General features: G+C 49.8%; 1 protein-coding gene across 17 annotated transcripts in view; it reads right to left on the bottom strand.

Annotated features, from left to right (window-relative positions):
- MYT1L (myelin transcription factor 1 like) overlaps positions 1–18,008 on the bottom strand; it is a 396,883-nt gene that overhangs the window by 242,552 nt on the left and 136,323 nt on the right. For 16 of the 17 annotated variants that reach the window (XM_061426756.1, XM_061426757.1, XM_061426755.1 and 13 more), the window contains exon 3: positions 9,465–9,570. The exons of the other annotated variant lie outside the window; for it this stretch is intronic. The gene's annotated coding sequence lies outside the window, so the exon portion shown is untranslated. The remainder of the gene's footprint in view (positions 1–9,464; positions 9,571–18,008) is intronic. 17 annotated transcript variants of the gene reach the window in all.

Here is an 18,008-nt window from a genome sequence, read left to right as displayed (position 1 = left end):
GGGAACCAGTGCAAGGGCTTCAGGGCAGCAGCGGGGCCCACGCTCACCGCGACCCCACGTCTGTCCCCGGGGAGGCCGGGCTCCCTGCTCTGTTCACGCTCCTGGGATGGAGACCCAGCTCGACCGCGCCATGAGTGCCCGGGGCGCTTAGACACTAACAGTCTCTTCTGCTTTCTGTGTGAGAATGAATTAAAGATGGGGTTCACACAGCTTTGACATTTTGCCTAGAACTCCAGAGCATGTGAAAGACAGAGATAAACTATTTATGGATGATAGACGGAATTTTCACGAGAGCACATACACTGCTTCTCACAAAGAGGAACTTCCTGTGTCGTCGTGGGCCTTTCCAACTGCAGTCCCACGAATACACATTATCACACTGAGGATGCAGGTCCGGTTATTTCCCTTAGTCAGACACCACACAAGAAGACGCAGTGCCCGAGGGAGGAAGGAGCCTCGGACTCGGAGTTCACTGGCAGCTCTGTGACAGGCACGGGCTTTGGCCTGGAAAGTCCCCCAGTGGGCGGGGGTCACGGCCAGTCGGGTGGCCCCAGGATGAAGCTCTGTTGGACAGGGACCAGCTCCCCTAGGCGGCTTGGGAGCCGGCCCAGAACACCACACCCAGAGCTCATCCTCACTCAAGTAGTAAAGGGCTGCCCAGCTCCGCTCTCAGCACAGCACAGGAGAAATGAACGCTTGAGCAAAACGGATGTGGCCAAGTTCCCTCGTGCCTCCATGGGCCATGTCACGCCCACTGCCTAGTACTGGTGCGTGCGAGTCACACATGCACACACACGCACGCGCACACAGGCCTACACAGACACACAGACACACAGGCCTACACACACACACACACTCCTACATGGACACACACACACAGAGGCCTACACAGATAAACACAGGCCTACACAGTCACACACACACACACACACACACACGCCTACAGAGACAAACACAGGCCTACACAGGCACATATACAGGCCTACACACACACACACACACACACACAGGCCTACACAGATACATACACACATATGCAGGCCTACACAGATATACACACACAGGGCTATACAGATACACACACACACACACAGGCCTACACACACACACACACACACACACAGGCCTACACAGATACATACACACATATGCAGGCCTACACAGATATACACACACAGGGCTATACAGATACACACACACACACACAGGCCTACACACACACACACAAACACACACATGCCTACAGAGACAAACACAGGCCTACACAGACACATATACAGGCCTACACAGATACACACAGAGGCCTACACACACACACACACACGCCTACACAGATAAACACAGGCCTACACAGACACACATGCACACACAGGCCTGCACAGATACACACACAGGCCTACACAGACACATATACAGGCCCACACAGATACACACACACACAGGCTTACATAGACACACACAGGTCTACACACATATACATACACACAGGCCTACACAGATACATGCACACGCAGGCCTACACAGACACACACACACATAAGCCCACACGGATACATACACACACCAAGGCCTGCACAGACACACACACACACACACACACAGGCCTAAGCAGATGCACACACACATGTGCTCTCTCTCACACACAGACACACATTCACACGTCCTCCTGAACCTTTTTTTTTTTTTTCTCCTGAACCTTTTGAAAGTGGATTGTAGGGGTCACACTTACTCAGGCCTAAACCTCCAATATTCATTTTCTAAGGGAGCAAAAAATTATTCTACACAACCCAATAGTAATTTTAACAAAAAAGAAAGTTACTATTGTTTCAATCACTTCAGAAAACGTGCATGCCACATTCACAGCCCTCATTACTCCCATATATTTTCCGTAGCTCTTTTGCCGTATTAAAAAATGAAGCTAAGATATAAAATCACCTTCTTTTTATACTCTAAAGAATCTCTAAAGAGTATGTTGCTATATTTTTCCAATTTTTGTCATTACATAGCTATCTCCTGAATGTTATTTTAGAAAACACTTGAATCATTTTGAAAGCTGACCTTGAAATTATAATTTTATTACTGAATAAGTGGACAAGCAGTGACATAGCTTCCTGTTTCATACTTTGTAAAACAAACTTTTAGTTAGAGGATTTTAGGGAGAGGGGCGTGCGTGGAGTGTAGGATCACGGGAGACATGCGGTTGCTTAGAGGTGCTGAGCGCATGTCCCCAGCATCGCACAGGCTGCTGGGCTGGGTCCTGCCCTTCCTCACTCACCTCCCCTCTCCCATCCGTCTCCTCCCTTCCCCCTCCTTGCTCTCCTCCACCACCCCTTCCTGGCCCTCCTTCCCTTCCTTCCTTTATATTTGTGTGGCTCAAAATAAGTAAAACATGAATAAACGAATGAGTACAAACAATGGAGACCCCCCTGGATTCTGCCTGCTCTGCACGGTGACGACAGAGACACTTCTACTGGCTTCCTGTCCGCCATCCAGAAGTTTCTATGCAAATATAGCAAAGAGACGTGCAGTTCAGACGTCTGCTTCTCTTCGGCATCTTGCTTTTTTCTTTAACAAAATATCCTTGAAATCTGTCTGCATCAGTTCGTGGAGCGCTTCTTCATTTTTACACAGCTGCATGGCAAGAGAAGGCACTTTGATTGGAAGAGCAGAAAGCACAACACAGATGTAAGTCAGATTACTTCTGCCTTATCTTTGATGGCGAAGCGAGTGTGTCTCGGTTCTTTATGAATAATAATCACAATGACTACAATGAAGGAGGGTGAGCGGGGCCCAAGGCGCTCAGCCCTGGGTGTCAAGGGCGTGGTTTCAGGCCATCCTCAACCGATGACGAAGCAGAAGACATCCAGCCTTTTTACGGATGGAAATACTGAGATTCCGGAAGACTGAGGGTGTCATTTCTTCCTGCTTTCAAGTCCGGGCTGTTCTGTCCCTTACGTCCCGTGCGGTGCTGTCTGCGTCTCACCCGGACTTACACACCGTCCTGCCTCCCTCCACGGCCACTGTCCCCGCCTCTTCCCAAGCAGCCTTGCCCTGGGGGAGACCTCGGCCTACCGCGTGGAGCTCTGAACCGCGGTCCTTCTCACCGTCTTGTCGAGGACAGGTGCCCTCCCGGCGGCCGTGTTTAGACTCGCCCAGGTTTCCTCACCACCGCAGAGCTCACCCCCGACTCACGGCGGCCACGCCCCCTCCTGCCCCACCCTCAGACCCCTCGGTCTTTGCAGAAGCTGGAGCATCGTCTATGACACCCACGTCTGTCTGCAAAGTGTGTGTGAATTCTCCAGGAATCCACACGACCTCCCCAGGAGCACTGAGCTTCTCCCATTTTTAGGGTGAGTTAGACTTTATCACTTTCTGCACACCCCTCTTACAGCTCTTTCCACAGTGTGTGGTGTGTTTTGGGGGGTATATGTGCCCCCTTACCATTAAAGGGTTAAATGTGAACAGATATGCGGCAGAATTCCCTAATTCTACCGTTTGTACGGAGCAGCTGAGTCAAAAATGTTACAGAAATGCACAGTTATGTGTATGGATGATGCTTGTAGTAATTTATTTAACTTTTTTTATAATTTAAAAAACCAACCAAACAAGGGGCTTCTCTCATGCTCCAGTGGTTAAGAATCTGCCTGTCGACGCAGGCGACACAGGTTTGACCCCCGGCCTGGGAAGAGCCCACAGGCTGAGGGGCAGCTGGGCCCACAGGCTGCAGCCACCGAGCCCGCCCTCTGGAGCCGGGGCTCCGTGACGGGAGATCCCGCTGCAGCGAGGGGCTGGCGCTGGGGACGAGGGAGTAGCCCCCACTCGCCACAGCTAGAGAAAGTGGCGCAGCAACAAAGACACATAACAGCCAAAAGTAAATAAAATGCTGAAAAAATTGGCATGTATTGGCTTTAAATGTGGGTTAAATACATTCCCTTCACTGGTACCTGTAGGAAACACAGGCTCAGAAACACTCCAGAAAACACATGGGCTCCAGGCAGCAGGGTTAGTGTCTGCAGATTTATGGACATCAGCTTTGCAGGAGGGGTGGGGCCAAGCAAAGAAAAGATGGCATTCAGGAAGGCACCATGGCAGTGTGGTGCTTCATGGAAAAGGCCTAAGGTGCTGCATAGGACTGAACGCCTCGAATCACATTTAACACAGTAACACACACTCCAGGAAACTCAGTGGAAAATAATGGCATAAAGTGAAAATTAAATATTCCTTCCACCTCTGACCCCCAGTAAATATATATACCTTTCTTACAAGAATGTTGGGACACAACATGTAAATATATATATGCTTCCACGGTGGCTCAGTGGTGAAGACTCCGTCTGCCAATTCACAGATGCAGGTTTGACCCCTGGGTTGGGAATATCCCCTGGAGAAGGAAATGGCAACCCACTCCAGTATTCTTGCCTGGAGAATCCCATGGACGGAGGAGCCTAGTGGGTTATAGTCTGCTGCTGCTGCTGCTAAGTCACTTCAGTCGTGTCTGACTCTGTGTGACCCCATAGATGGCAGCCCACCAGGCTCCCCCGTCCCTGGGATTCTCCAGGCAAGAACACTGGAGTGGGTTGCCATTTCCTTCTCCAATGCATGAAAGTGAAAAGTGAAAGAGAAGTCGCTCAGTCATGTCCGACCCTCAGCGACCCCATGGACTGCAGCCCACCAGGTTCCCCCGTCCATGGGATTCTCCAGGCAGGAGCACTGGGTGGGGTGCCCAGTGGGGTGCCGAGTGGGGTGCTGAGTGGGGCGCCACCGCCTTCTCCTGGGTGATAGTCTATGTAGTTGGCAAAGAGCTGGACGTGACTTAGCGATTAAACAACAACAGCGTGTATTTGGACGGCATCACCAGCTCAAGGGACATGAGTTTGAGCAAACTCTGGGAGATAGTGAAGGATGGGGAAGCCTGGCGTGGCGTACTGTAGTCCATGGGGCTGCAAAGATTCGGCTTGACTTAGCAACTGAATGACGAGAACACTATATATTTGGAGTTACAGAGTATTTGGAAACACAAACTGAAGCCCACGTTTCACCAACCTGTGCAGTGTTGCCTGCCCCGTAGCCCGGCCCGGTACACAGTGCCGCGGAGCCACAGGGGCGTCACTGGTTACATCACACAACAGCTCTCCTGCTGTGAGGCTTGACACACGCAAGCCCGTGTGTGTACAGAGGGGGCCACAGGTCCAGTGCTTGTTTTCACTTGACTTTGTACCCACATGATTTTCAGGATGATTTCAGGATATTTCTTGGCAAGCCAGTTGATAAAGGGACGAAATCACTAGAAAGTGTTGTCCCCTCTAAACCCCACGGGTTTCGTGGGCCTGCCCCGCCTGCGGCAGGCGTGACAGCTGCTCTTCCGCCTTCTTGCAGACTCTGGGTAGGCTCCACCCTGACTCCCTGGCTCACACGCCAGCCAAGCGCTTGTCTATGGAGCGTCATCCCTGCAGTCTCTACTGGGTGAGTTTGCAAGTAGTAAAATTTGAGGAGAGAGTCAGAGTTATACCCTCTTTCCCACATGCAACAGCAACCATTCAGGAGCTCTTATCTAGATGTTTACTAGAGGCCAGTAGGCTTGGATTACCGTGATATTGAATGGTTTGCCTTGGAAACGAACAGAGATCGTTCTGTCGTTTTTGAGATTGCATCCAAGTACTGCATTTCGGATTCTTTTGCTGACCATGATGGCTACTCCATTTCTTCTAAGGGATTCCTGCCCACAGTAGTAGATATAATGGTCATCTGAGTTAAATTCACCCATTCTGGTCCATTTTAGTTCGCTGATTCCTAGAATGTTAACATTCACTCTTGCCATCTCCTGTTTGACCACTTCCAATTTGCCTTGATTCATGGACCTGACATTCCAGGTTCCTGTGCAATATTGCTCTTTACAGCATCAGACCTTGCTTCTATCACCAGTCACATCCACAACTGGGTGTTGTTTTTGCTTTGGCTCCATCCCTTCATTCTTTCTGGAGTTAATTCTCCACTGATCTCTAGTAGCATATTGGGCACCTACTGACCTGGGGAGTTCCTCTTTTAGTATCCTATCATTTTGCCTTTTCATACTGTTCATGGGGTTCTCAGGGCAAGAATACTGAAGTGGTTTGCCATTCCCTTCTCCAGTGGACCACATTCTATAAGCTGGTTTTAGAAAAGGCAGAGGAACCAGAGATCAAAATGCCAACATCTGCTGGATCATAGAAAAAACAAGAGAGTTCCAGAAAAACATCTATTTTTGCTATATTGACTATGCCAAAGCCTTTAACTGTGTGGATCACAATAAACTGTGGAAAATTCTGAAAGAGATGGGGATACCAGACCACCTGAACTGCCTCTTGAGAAACCTATATGCAGGTCAGGAAGCAACAGTTAGAACTGGACATGGAACAACAGACTGGTTCCAAATAGGAAAAGAAAAACAACAGACTGGTTCCAAATAGGACAATTTGGACAATTTTCCAAATTGCAAAAGATTCCAAATAGGAAAAGGCTGTATGTTGTCACCCTGCTTATTTAACTTATATGCAGAGTACATCATGAGAAATGCTGGGCTGGAGGAAGCACAAGCTAGAATCAAGATTGCCCGGAGAAATATCAATAGCCTCACATATGCAGATGACACCACCCTTATGGCAGAAAGTGAAGAGGGACTAAAGAGCCTCTTGATGAAAGTGAAAGACGAGAGTGAAAAAGTTACCTTAAAGCTCAACATTGAGAAAACTAAGATCATGGCATCCAGTCCCATCACTTCACGGCAAATAGGTGGGGAAACAGTGGAAACAGTGAGAGACTTTATTTTTGGGGGCTCCAAAATCACTGCAGATGGTGACTGCAGCCATGAAATTAAAAGACACTTACTCCTTGGAAGGAAGTTATAACCAACCTAGATGGCATATTTAAAAGCAGAGACATTACTTTGCCAAGAAAGGTCCGTCTAGTCAAGGCTATGGTTTCTCCAGGAGTCATGTATGGATGTGAGAGTTGGACTATAAAGAAAGCTGAGCACCAAAGAACTGATGCTTTTGAACTGTGGTGTTGGAGAAGATTCTTGAGAGTCTCTTGGACTGCAAGGAGACCCAACCAGTCCATTCTAAAGGAGATCAGTCCTGGGTGTTCATTGGAAGGACTGATGTTGAAGCTGAAACTCCAATACTTTCGCCACCTGATGCGGAGATGTGACTCATTTGAAAAGACCCTGATGCTGGGAAATATTGAGGGCAGGAGGAGAAGGGAACGACAGAGGATGAGATGGTCGGATGGCATCACTGACTCAATGGACACGGGTTTGGGTGAACTCCGGGAGTTGGTGATGGACAGGGAGGCCTGGCGTGCTGCGGTTCATGGGGTCGCAAAGAGTCGGACATGACTCAGTGACTGAACTGAACTGAACTGAGAGGTCAGTAAAATCCTGGCCTGAGGGCCAGAGCCACCTGCCACCAACTTTGTGAATAAAGTTTTATTGGGACACGGCCCCGAGCTCTTGCTGACTCGTCATCCTGGCTCCTTTCTCACAACAGTGGTGAGATGACAGGACCTGCTAATACTAAGGTATTTACCACCTGGCCCTTTGTATTAAAAGTTGGCCCCCCCGATCTAAGCTGTCTGATGATTTATACCTTTTCCTCTTATAGACAGGCATGTGAAGATTTACCCTTTGTCCCAGAAACTCCTGTTATGACACACACATGCTCCCATTTTAAAATGCTAATCTGTTCACGTCAATCTACTGTTTTATTTCATCGCCCAGGAACTTAAGTGTGACACACTCAGAGCAAATATATATGGATTATCCCCCAAGGGCCACACACGGATCTTCGAAGGGTAAGAGAACAGGTAGCCGTATCCAGGAATCAGATCGCAAGTGTGGGTGCCCCTGCCTTTGGCGCTGTGCCCCGAGGGCCTCCTGGACGTCACCGGAGCCCACGGGGGCGAGACGCGGTCAGGGCGGGTGTGAGTGTTGGTCGTGCTCCTGCCGTCACTGTGACTGTTCTCCCGTCGGCCTCGGGGCCTCCAAGCGTGCGTCACACCCACAAGAGTCCACCACCTTCAGGGCCCGTGACACTTGGCCAGAGGCCGGGCAGGCTAGAATTTTTAATCCTTTTTTGAGCACGTCCAACCACCTGCCTTGAAAATGCACAGGTCTCAGAATCAAACATCCTGCCTCCACCAAGATGCCCACGCAAAGCCACAGTTGAGTGTAAACATGGATTCCTCTTCAAAACCTAGCTTATTTATCTGTTTCTTTACTTATCTATTCTTGTCTAATCTCCATTGAGACTGGTCTTTGAATGCTCTGCAGTACACCACGCTGATAACCATCATTTAAATATTGAACACTTAACTCCATGCCAGAAACACCAATTCAGACCCATGTGAAATATTCCACTAAATATTCTTTAATTCGTGACCAAAGCACAAGGAGATTAGACAACATAACCGCTCTGTGTGAAACAGCTACAGTTCAGAAACTTTAACTGACCTTAAAGTCAGCTGTTACTTTAATGCTCAATGTGTATAGCTTTTTTTTTTTTTAAACTCCAGGCAAATGATGATTAAACATAATGCCTTTCCCAAACTAAACCAGCGAATGGTTTCTTTAGGGAAAGGGAGCGAGATATAGACGAGAAAATAATTACAGCAAGCGTGACCTATTGTTCCAGTTCACAGAGCTCTGAAGACGGCAGCACCCACGAGGCTGGAGCGTCTGGAAGCCGGTCCCAGCCTCTCACTCCACGTCACAGTGAGGAGCTCTGTTATCAGACAGGCAAATGGGGAGCCAGCAGAAAGACAAATTGCCATCACACGCTGAGCCTTCAAAGCTGCCAGAGTTCTCGGAAACCACCAGCGCGCCAGAACCTTCCCATTTCCCCCAGCGAAGTCCCAGGTGGAAAATGGATCCTGAGTCTGGTTATAGAAAAGATACCACGAGCGTTTCTGAGGCCAGTTTCCTGCACACGCTCTGAGGCTGAGCTCTGCCCCAGTGGGAACTGACTGGCGTGACAGGTGTGGGGACTCTGGGCGGTGAGAGTCCCCGGAAGCTGTGCTGCCTGACAGCCTCCCCCTGCCGTCTGCCAACCCACCCCCGAGCTCCGAGCCATAGTCAATAAACCTTACTGACCAATGCAGATTTGGGGGCAATGATTCAAGATGACGCCTTTCCATCTGAGAGTCCACGTCCCCCACCCTGGGGGTCCCAGGGACCCCTCAAAGCACCCCAAGGGATGCAGGCATCTGCCTGGCTTCAGGAGCAAGAACAAGGCATGCACGCTCTCATTTCACTGCCAAGGGCTCTTTTTAGCACAAAGTGTCTGTTTGGAAAGCGTGTATGACAGGATTTCATCTGCCTCCCAGAAGCCTGGCAGCACCAGGAAGCTGAGATGGGGGTGGTGACTCAGTGGCAATTTGGGGCACAGGGAGAGGAGACGCTTGTCCTCAGCCCCTCGAGAGCGGACGACCGGTACCTGAACTCAGCAGCCGGGCAGGTGCTCTGTGGGTCTGACTCTCTCCCTCTGTCGATCGGGGTCCGGAGAGGACGCGATCTCACCAGTTCTCCTCTGGGTTCATTTTCTAGAGGGCAAGACAACAGCACAAGAGCAGCTGAGTGACAGGAGCCCTCTTCTCTGGGTTCACAAGGACGCCTTTACAAGCAGCCAACCGCACGCGGGGGCCGCACAGGACTCTACGCAGAAATCCTGACACGAGGGGGATGGTGGACAAGCAGAAAGTGCTTCTAAACCTTGAATTAACTTATTCTGAAATCTAAGATATTTAATATTTTTAAATACACATCTGGTTTTGAAGGTAAAACAAGTGCACTTTATATTTAAATTGACCAATTATCACCAACTTTGTAAGATTATCTTTTCTTATCATTTAGATGCAAATAAGAAACAAGTTAATAAGTGAAAAATATTTGAGATGTGTAAGTATTTGCTAGAAATAATGTCACTTCATTCATAACCAAATAGAGTCTGTTGATGACAAGGATGTTTCTGAATGTCCAGTCAATTTTATTTTAAAAGAACAACAACAAAATACATTTTCTTATTTGATGTAAATTTAGAATTTATCTACCAACTTTCCATCAAGCTTTTCTGCAAGAGTGTCTCAGTGTGAGGGACAGTTTTAGTTGGAAAAGAAAATATCAAGGTGATTTCAAGATAATCCTTATTGTCAAGGAGAGAATGTATTTTGTTTAAGCAAAAAAGGCTGAACTGGAATATCAAAAAGTGGAGAGAACTAGGAGTGTCCTTGTCAACACTGTTGTTTCTGGAGCGAACCTCCAAGTTCAGCGATGCTCACTAAGCCCAGTCCGCGGCTCCCACAGCCCAGGTGTTAATGGTGGCAGCTGAGTGTGGAGTGTGTCGGGCGAGTGGAGAGACCCCCGGGCGCCTCCCACGGCATTACCATAAATCCTCTAGAACACACTGTCCTTGCTTCCTGGTCACACCTCAACACGGGGACACACTGAGGGGCTTGGCAAGTGGGGCTCGCAGTAAGACAGCACAGCTTCCCTCGGGACGCTCAGGCAGCCATGCAGCTTTCATTGTTTTCTCTAGTGAGAACTTACCCAAACACATAAAGAACAGAGTGGTTCAGAAACACGCACATGGAGCTAGAAAGGTTTTAAAATTACCCTGAAAAACCAGGTTTGAAAATTAGCATGAGAATTGGTAAATTTTTGTGTGTATTAAAGTCTAGACTCATTAATTTGGAGTTACCCTGTAATATTTTAATATATATTTTGCTTTTAATACAAATTGCAATTTGTGATTTTATTTATAGCTAATGACAGTGAAAAGTCTGAGGAAATCTGCTTTGTGGCCAATGCTCATCTGTCACGCACACACATACACAGGCCCACACATACACCCCCCCGCACGCACATGTGCACACACATGCACACCCACACACACCCACACACGTACACACACACACATGAACACATGCCCCCACACATACCCGCCCCCCCCACATGCCCCTGCACACCCACACACAGGCCCACATGTACACACACACACCCACACACATGCCCACATATATACTTATACACACCCACACACGTGCACATATGCCCACACACATACACCCCACACACACACACACAGGCCCACATATACACACCTATACACACCCACACACGTACACATACATGCACACCCACCCAGATACACACACACACATGCCCACATCCACACACACACACACACACACACACAGGCCCACATGTACACACACACCCCCATGCACACGTGCACACACACATACACACCCACACACATACACATACATGGCCACACACACCCACACACATGTGCCCACATATATACACACCTATACACACCCACACACACCCACACACGTGCCTATATATACACACACCTATACGCACCCACACATGTACACATACATGCCCACATGCACACACACATCCACACACATATACACACGCACACACCTATGCACACACACATGTGCACAGCCACACACATGTCCACACACATACACACCCACATACATACACACCCCCCTGCACACACACCTGCACACATGCCCACACACGCTGGGAGTACAGAGGTTCCTTTTCAACTCCAGCGGCTCTTCCGTGTACAGGACAATTTATAAACCTAATGTTTAGTGACAGAGGCAGGTGCACCAGCCATGCTCCTGTCAGCTCACACCCACAGGTCATCTGGGCTCAAAGACTCAGAGTCTCCATCCGGGATGAGCACCCACGTCTTCCACACCCACCGTCCCGCACTCTGGTCTCCAGAGCTCAGAGTGCAGAGCCCGCCTCCCACGCTGGAGGCTGAGCGCTCACGGCTGTTCTGGGTCCAGGCGCCGAGCCTGGGAAAGGCCAGTGCGTGCTCGATGCACACTTCCTGCCGGCCGGCCGTCACTTGTCTTTCTGAAATGCAAGCTTGCCTTCCATTGCCGAACGCTCGGCGTCTGCACCAGCGCCAGACAGAAGCCTGGACACGGGCTGCGGGTGACGCAGAGAAGAGCAGCCCTGTGGCTCTGCCGGGCACAGGGGGCACAGTGTGGGTGACGCAGAGAAGAGCAGCCCTGTGGCTCTGCCGGGCACAGGGGGCACAGTGTGGGTGAAGCAGAGAAGAGCGGCCCTGTGGCTCTGCCGGGCACAGGGGGCACAGTGGCCTCCTGTCCTGGAAGACCATGTCCCAGCCCAGTGGGGAGGGGGCCTTGCTGAAGAGTTTACAGCAACTGCTCAAGGGAGGGGCTGCCGATAAGACCAGTGTGTGCCCGGGGTCTCCAGTCCTCCAATCTGGTCTCAGGAACTCTTCTTGAGCTTCTCTGGTTCTTTCAATGTAGCCTCAGGTGGGCTTTCTCGGCATGAAGAATGCCGACATCTTAAAGAGCTTAAAGGCGTTGTTCTGCGCTTCCCCTGAGGCAAGGGGAGCACTGCTCGAAGGCTGCGTTATTGTTTCTTGGCTGCCCCTTCCTTATATCTTCATCCTCCCCTCCTCCCTTCCCTCCCCTGATTAGAAACTGCTCAAACCTGCCCTTTGGAGCTCAGTCAGTCAGTTCAGTCTCTCAGCCATGTCCTATGGACTGCAGCACGCCGGGCCTCCCTGTCCATCACCAACTCCCGGAGTCCACCCAAACTCATGTCCATTGAGTCGGTGATGCCATCCAACCACCTCATCCTCTGTCGTCCCCTTCTCCACCTGCCCAGGGTCTTTTGAAATCTTTCCCAGCATCAGGGTCTTTTGAAACGAATCAGCTCTTCCCATCAGGTGGCCAAAGTATTGGAGCTTCAACTTCAGCATCCGTCCTTTCAATGAACACCCAGGACTGATCTCCTTTAGGATGGACTAGTTGGATCTCCTTGCAGTCCAAGGGACTCTCAAGAGTCTTCTCCAACACCACACTTCAAAAGCATCAATTCTTCAGGGATAAACTTTCTTTATAGTCCAACTCTCACATCTATACATGACTACTGGAAAAACCATAGCTTTGACTAGATGGACCTTTGTCAGCAAAGTAATGTCTCTGCTTTTTAATATGCTGTCTAGGTTGGTCATAGCTTTTCTTCCAAGGAGCAAGAATCTTTTCATTTCATGGCTGAAGTCACCATCTGCAGTGATTCTGGAGCCCCCCAAAATCTGTTTCCACTGTTTCCTCATCTATTTGCCATGAAGTGATGGGACCGGATGCCATGAACTTCAACATTTGTTGAGTTTTAAGTCAGCTTTTTCACTCTCTTGTTTCACTTTCATCAAGAGGTTCTTTAGTTCCTCTTCTTTTTGTGCCATAAGGGAGGTGTAACCTGCATATCTGAGGATATTTCTCCCAACAATTTTGATTCCAGCTTGCGCTTCATCCAGCCTGGCATTTTGCATGATGTACTCTGCATATAAGTTAAATAAGCAGGGTGACAATATACAGCCTTGATGTACTCCTTTCCCAATTTGGAACCAGTCTGGTTTTCCATGTCCAGTTCTAACTATTGCTTCTTGACCTGCATACAGATTTCTCAGGAGGCAGGTCAGGTGGTCTGGTATTCCCATCTCTTGAAGAATTTTCCAGTTTGTTGTGATCCACACAGTCAAAGGCTTTGGCGTAATCAATAAAGCAGAAGTAGATGTTTTTCTGGAACTCTCTTGCTTTTTTGGTCATCCAACGGATGTTGGCAATTTGATCTCTGGTTCCTATGCCTTTTCTAAATCCAGCTTGAACATCTGGAAGTTCATGGTTCATGTACCACTGAAGCCTGGCTTGGAGAATTTTGAGCATTACTTTACTAGTGTGTGAGATGAGTGCAATTGTGCGGTAGTTTGAGCATTCTTTGGCATTGCCTTTCTTTGGGATTGGAACGAAGACTGACCTTTTCCAGTCCTGTGGCCACTGCTGAGTTTTCCAAATTCACTGGTGTATTGAGTGCAGCACTTTCACAGCATCATCTTTCAGGATTTGAAATAGCTCAACTGGAATTCTATCACCTCCACTAGCTTTGTTGGTAGTGATGCTTCTTAAGGCCCACTTGACTTCGAATTCCAGGAGGTCTGGCTCTAGGTGAGTGATCACACCATCGTGGTTATCTGGGTTGTGAAGGTCATTTTTGTATTGTTGTCCTGTGGACCTCAGGAAAGGTCAGAGGCTGGCGGGGCACCGGGAGGATTCCTGCCCGGGGCTCCACAGGGTCCTGCCCTCTTCATCTCTATCAGATCCTACTCAGGCAGTTCCATATAGACCTGACACTTCCGATGCTGAAACTGTAATACAACGGTTAAAACAGAACTGCTCTTTTTATGGAATATTAGTAAACAGATGTGTTATCACTACATTAGCCAGACCCATCTTAACCCACAGTGGTGTGAACATTCATGTACCTCCCTGAAGTTCACGTTCTCTGATAACAGAGCTGAACTAAAAATGTAGAATATTTCCTTTAGCTGCAGGTATCAGTATGCCTACAGTCTCCAGCCCCTTGCTGTCAGGCCCTGGGAATGAATTCCTGGCCAGAGAACTGTCTACGCAGGCCGTGTGCTCCTTCACCTGTGAGCACACTCAGGTCTCCTCTGTCTGTCTGCACTGCAGGTGCGCCTGTGCGGTTCTGAATGCCGCCCGAGGGCCACCAGGACTTCAGTGGCCCTGAAGGTGCCTTTCTGCCCTGAAGTGCTCCTGCGTGAGCATGACTCAGCTGATGGCAGACTCGGGCCCGTCTGCCCCACTCTCTGCCCTGCAGGGACCACACGCTGAGCTGGGAACACCAGGTCCCTGCTCTAGGTGCCTTCCTGAGGATCCTAAGTGTTGCTCAGAAGACACATGAGTAAACTTCCTGGCACCCTGAGTCACGGTTGTGGGGTTGTGCCAGTGGAAATGCTTCTTGCCTTTTTTTCTTTCTCTAAGATTTCTATATGAGATTGGGTAAAAAATGACGGGCATGTTTTGACAGAGCCTCTTCCCCAGACTTACCACACTGAGTCATAAGAGCCAGACAAGCCCTGCTCGGCTCAGTCAGATGCAAATCCTTCTCCAGGAGCCGACTCGGAGGCTCAGGAAGGAACCGAAGCCCCCACTGGACCCTGCTGCTCTCAGGACCCTCGCCTGGGCTGGCGGAGTGGGAGGGCTGCCCTCTACGCCCTCCGTGCAGCTTGGTGGGTGCATCGGGGATGGTGCATGGGGCTGATGGTCGGAAGAGAGTCGTGTCTCAGCCCCAGGTTGGGTGTGGCCCTGGTCACGGTGCCCTCGACACTCTGCTCATGCACCTCATGTATATGAGTGTGTAATTGTTACACGCTGACAGTGTGTAACCATCAGTGGAAGCTGATCGATCAGACGATCGCTCAGCAGCCAGGCTGAGACGAGCCGTCACTTGGGAGCAGCAGCTCTTAAGAGAAGGCCTGTTTCCCCCCGTGCCAACTTCAAGGAGTGTCTGTGGCCCTCCCTGGCTCACATTCTTCCTTCCAGAATATGTTCCTCAGGGGACAGCTCAGCTCCAGGTCGGCTGTGAAACTCCTGTCTAATTCTGCTTTTCAGAGAAGAGAATATGATCGCGTTCAGAAGACAGAGCTGCGGAGGTGGATGAGGAAGGGGAAACGCATGATCACGAGTGAAGATGTCTTAGGAAGAGATGGCAGGAAACCGGGGAAATGGTGCAGCCTTTCTCATCCTCCTTCCGCTCACGTTCAGAGGACACGCCCTCTCTCTGTGTGTCCTGAGTTGACTCTCCCAGCTATCTGCCTGATGACGTCCACGACGGAGAGGGTTGGGGTGTAACTTTGACTTGAGAAGGTCAACTCTCCCGCCCGTGCCTGGGCTTTCGGATCCCCCTGTTTCTCTCAGGTCTCCTGGGCCACGTCGCTTCTCAGAGCATGACCTTCATCTAGAGCTCTCAGCAATAGAGTTGATTCCAGCATGAGCACCAGCACCACAGAAGGATCCCAGCAAATGCAGCCTGCGGTTTGGAGCCTTTCAGACACAGACGTCACAAGCGCAGTCGGGTCTGCCACTAGCTGTTCCCAGCCTTGCACCACCATCTAAAGCTAACGTCTCGTCGGTTCTCAAAATGCACATTGGAAAGGAAACTCGCTTCTCACGGTGCGGGCTTTTAGGGGAGCTATCGGGACTCCTACACAGAAGAGAGGGGCTGGAGGCTGGCCCTGCCTGGGGATCCTGGGGCCGGCAGCAGGCTCTGTACAGTAAGGAGCTGAGCAGTGTGAGGACAAGCCCAGCTCCTGGCAGCCAGAGAGGCCTGCAGAGAGCAGCCCACACGGCGTATGATCAAACAGGAGACACCGCCAGTGGCACACCGGCCAGACCACCGTCAGAGTCTAGGGTCGCCTGTGTGTCTCGACCAGCAGGGTCAGTGTGGGGCAGAGCCGCCTGATACAGAACCGCGCAGAGCAGCAGATACAGCTAATTCCATCCGCCCACAACCGTGCAGCTCAGAGACCTGGTGACACGCTGTCCATTTCCACGTGCCCATGCGTCACAGCCCAGGAAGCGTTTACATGAGCACAGACCCGATGGCCAACAAGGATTAGCTTTGGGAAAAGGAATGGGGAATTGAAGACTAAGACAGACTTTCACTTTTTAACTTAAATAATTCTAATTGCTCTAACTGAATTCTAATTCTTTGCCAAGGCAAATCGATGTAACATTTTGTGTCACAGAAAGGAAAATATATATGATTATTGTCTCATAGATCTATCACTATTTTCCAAAGTTACCGATCAATTGCTGCAAAAAATGATGAATAAATTCAGGTTAAGAAATTTTGCTTCCAAGTCACATAATAATTAGAAGCAACTTGAACTCTCCCAAAAGCCAACAGTTCACTGCTTCACAGTATATTTATAAGCAGTTCTGGGGTCTGCTGTTTACACACCAATAAACAATGCTATAAGGAAATCATATGTAGGCCCAATTATATCATTCTAGCTCATAATCTAGCTTACAGATTAAGCAAAATAGTATAGAAACATGGAGGTAATTAAAAGAAAGGCCAATCTGGGCTGGGAGGAAAGGGCTGCTTTGACCCAGGACCCAGCCCCAGCAGCTGAGCCAGCAGTGTGTCCGGGACCGGGCCTAGGGGACTGTTCCCAGACTCCAGCTGCGGGAAAACTATCTCAGAGAAATCTAAGAATGTGCTTCTGTTAACCTCATCAACAATCACAGCAAGCTATTGTCTTCAGGGTATGACAACTGCTCCTGTGGTGTTGTGGGTAAACCGTGGGGACCCCTGCTCGTGTGGTGAGGTGGGTGTAACCTGGGGACCCCTGCTCGAGCCGTGAGGTGCATGTAGAGTGCAGACTCCTGCTCATGTGGTGTGGTGGGTTTAGAGTCAGGACCCCTGCCCGTGTGGTGAGGTGGGTGTAGCCTGGGGACCACCCAACCGCAGAGCGGTTTTCTGGCTCTTTGGTTCATTTTACAGCATCATGTGTCTGGGGTGATTTACTGCACGAGGACTGACCCCACCTGTGCACACCCTGTGGGTGGCTACAGGACTGTACCCCAGGGTTGCGGACACCCACCCCCTAAGGCTTTCAGGATCAAGCCCTTTGCCTGCCAGTGAAACAAGAAGTCTGCCCTGAAATCAGAGCTTCCCATGAGGGGATGTCCACATAATCCCCAAGCAGGAGACCTAGAGACATCAGCCTGCCCTCCGTTCTCTCCTCAGAACCCCCTTGGTCCAGATGTCAGTGCCCCTTACCTGAGCTCACTTCACCTCCCAGCCTGCCCCTCGAATCCTGCTCCTCCTCCTCTGTTAATAATGATTCCTTTACATCATACCACTGCTCAGTAAATAAGTCAATGATGTTAACAACCATCACTATCATTGTAACATCTGACACATGTTCAGTTCAGTTCAGTTCAGTCACTCCCGACTCTTTGCGACCCCATGAACCGCAGCACGCCAGGCCTCCCTGTCCATCACCAACTCCTGGAGTCCACCGAAACCCATGTCCGTTGAGTCAGTGATGCCATCCAACCATCTCATCCTCTGTTGTCCCCTTCTCCTCCTGCCCTCAATCTTTCCC

The sequence above is a fragment of the Bos javanicus genome, chromosome 8 (assembly GCF_032452875.1).
Source record: "Bos javanicus breed banteng chromosome 8, ARS-OSU_banteng_1.0, whole genome shotgun sequence".
In the NCBI taxonomy this organism is placed as follows: Eukaryota; Metazoa; Chordata; class Mammalia; order Artiodactyla; family Bovidae; genus Bos; species Bos javanicus.
Note: the sequence above shows the minus strand (reverse complement) of the source record. Positions and strands in the feature narration are given on the sequence as shown.